This window comes from Falco naumanni, unplaced genomic scaffold (genome assembly GCF_017639655.2).
Source record: "Falco naumanni isolate bFalNau1 unplaced genomic scaffold, bFalNau1.pat scaffold_99_arrow_pat_ctg1, whole genome shotgun sequence".
Lineage (NCBI taxonomy): Eukaryota > Metazoa > Chordata > Aves > Falconiformes > Falconidae > Falco > Falco naumanni.
Genome location: NW_024427580.1, coordinates 3,345 through 6,688, shown reverse-complemented (window position 1 = coordinate 6,688; position 3,344 = coordinate 3,345).

Here is a 3,344-nt window from a genome sequence, read left to right as displayed (position 1 = left end):
CTTGGGCAACGTGCGAGAGCTTAATTCAGGGCTCCGAATCAGCCCCCATGGAAACTTACATTCACATCTATATAGGAAGGCTGAATTCATCCCTCCTGCATGTACATTCAGGGACTGATGTTAAATGGCATGAATATTCAGCCAGAGGCTTCTGTAGTTAAAACTGACAGATACTCATTAGACGGGGTCAACAGAAACCTCTTGTTTTTAGAGGAAATACCAACAACTTTGAACTGTCATTAGAAAGAGTTAGAACCAGGAAAATTTCCAGTACTATTGAAATAGATACAAATATGTATGAAACTTCACTGAGAAAGATCTATGGACATCTTTAATGTCTGTGAGCTAGAGAAAAAAAAAGTTTCACATTTAGAATTCCGGGTTTCCCTTGAATTTGGAAGGGCTTTGCAACATTGCCATGTAACATTTTGCCCCCAGAGAAACAATTCTTACTGGGAGTGTTCATGTCTTTGTCACATAAATGCCAAGGTAAAAAACCCTAAAAGCTCGGTAACACCAGTGGCCTGCCCCAATCTTACCCTATTTACCGGGCAGTTCTTGGCATAGTGGCCAGGTTTTCCACAGCAAAAGCAACTGGATGATGGTGGAGGCAGATCCAAGGGTTCCCTCAAGTAACTAGAAGGTTTGGGGAAAAAAAGGAAAAGGTATGCATGTGTCTCTCTTCTTAAAAGAAACATCTCCATACTTTTTCCATAACCTTTGAAGACCACATTTGATACTTACTTGGATGGATCGTATTCATGGCAGGACTGTATCATCATCGCCTTTATCTTATCCTCTTCGGAAGCATTGGCTTCAGCCAGGTTGGCAGTCTGTTTAACAGGTAATGGTTATTTGACACACACATTAGGCTACAAATAGGCTCTCTTTGTACCTTACATAAAGACTTGTGAAGCCAATCCAAGTTTTGTCCAAGCGGACTGAAGCTATGTGTAGAAAAAAGCACACCAGCCAGCATTTTGAAGCTGGTCTTTAAGGTCCAGACTAGTTGAAGAAGCTAGCCACGGTACATTTAACTGAGAAAGATGTGTGCAAGTAGCATTATTTACATTCTGCAGCATCAAAAGGACACACAACCTCAGAGTCGTGGCAGTTGGTTTTGCTTGCTGAAATTCAGCTTCAGACCCAGAAGCATTAAATGGAGTCAAGCTTTCTGTAATCCCTCAGCAAGAGAAAAGATTCTTTTCAGCAGACATCTGACCATCGTGTGCTGTAGGCAGTCCAAACCGCACGGTTCCACCCCCTCCCCCGCTGCCACTCGCTTCTTCATAGGAAGTGACTGAACTACAATTTTTTTCCAGTTGGCACTGTCCTTTTAACACGCAAATTGTAATATAAACCTTACGCAGAACTAGATCTTCGAACTATGGAAGCCAGATGGTTTTTTTTTACACAGTACTTCTTCAAATGTTTCTATTCCACACTAGTCCAGATACAAGCAGGGTCGAAGGGGGTGACTGTAAATTATTTGGAACTTCAAGCACCTATCCTACAGACCAACTGCTCATGTTTTTCTTTTTACATGCATTCACTCACAAAAGCAACCAACTAGTTTCCACATGTGATTTCATCTAGCTGTTCCATATACGCAGGAACATAATCCAGATCGCCATCTATGAAATCATTTCCAGTAACATTTGCAGAGAACTTTTATAGACACTTGACTGATTTGTCTGAACCCAAATGGTTTACAAAACACACCCAAAACCCACAACACATTCCTAGGAACAGGCCGACATTCAAATATGGCATTCAATACATAGTCATAGCAACGCAGAAAAGTTCTTACTACACATTGCCTCCTGTGCCAGCCTGCACTAAAGAGGTTAGGGTAACAGTTCGGAGCTGCTTTGTTACCTATCTCCGCATTTCTGAAATCTTTGAATTTCTCAAAAGCTTGGACAGTTTTCCACATTTTAGAGTAAATTTCACATGACTTTACAGAACCAAGGGACAGCCCTGAGGGAGGCCAATGTCTTTTGGTGGCTGCTTCCCAAACTAATTCTGCACACACCACCACCCCCACCCCCACCCTGCCGCAAAATGTTAATTAACACAACTAAATTTTTGCAGTGAGCGAGGGAAGACGTTCCCAGTGGGAAGAGATTTCTTTCTCGTGGAAATGAGCTCTGGCCTTCATTTTCAGAGGAAAGAACTAGCTCCTCTGCGTTAGGCCCTCCCTTCTCTAGTCTTTGTAACTTTAAAGACTATGTTTTTAATCACTTCTGTGGCTAGCACTGCGCCTCTTCACCAAGTGCAATCACTAGTGTTTCCCCAGACAACGTTACACGTTGCTGAGCACAAAATACAAGCAGTTCCATTACAAAACATGCTTTCAGGTGGTCACGTCTGCTGATGTGCCTCGCATAAACACTGGCACAGTCCTATCAACAATTAGGTGCACTTGCACAGTTTGCACAGTCTGCATGTAAACAAATTAGGTTGAGTCGTCCTCTGTCTGTATGCCACAATTCAGGCAGTCCCGCACCATTCAAAGAATGGATCTGTAACTGTAATGACTAGAAATTCAAAAACAGCCATGCAATTGTCCATGTTCCAGAAACACGTCTGTTCTGGCTGTTGCAAAGGCCCTAGAAATGTCCATAACTTACAGCCAATTAAATCCTTCTGTAAAAATTGTGTTACTTTCCAATGAACAATTAACGGGACATATGAAAAATGGTAAACAGCTTCTGAAGTGCTGCTTCTTTGTGTCTTGCAGATGGGTAACACTGCAGCATTACACTGAGGCCAGTAAGGTGCTCCGCTTCCATCTTCCCAAGCTGGGAACTACTCTCTACAGGATAGTATCAAAGTAACATTTTAAAGTTAGGAGAAACACGCTGAATTATTAACAATTAATGTTTTGCTCATATTACAGCAGTTATCCAGCTAGAGAGCACAGTGTAAGGTTTACAAACACTGTTTCACAAGCAAGTACATCTAAGCATACCTTAATAAGCTGGGCCAGAGAAAGAGGTGCAGAAGGGTCGCCAACCTATTCAGAAAAATTAAACACATATTCAAGTTCTACAATCAAAACAGAGCAATAGTTCACCCCTACTGCTGTATGAAAGCCTGCGCTATATCCTCTGAGTGTCACTGGAAGAGCCACCTCCAAGCCAGTGGAATTTATACTTGTTCAAAACAAAGTCCAAACCTTAAACAGCTGAAGTATGCCTACGTTGTTAATGAGAAGAAACTAAAGTAACCAACCCCTCCTGAGATCAACCTATTGCTCAGAATACCTCAGAGGGGGACCCTTGTCAAATGCTCACAACTGCTTAAAAGACGGAGGGTTAAGGAAGCTGTCCATTTGCAGC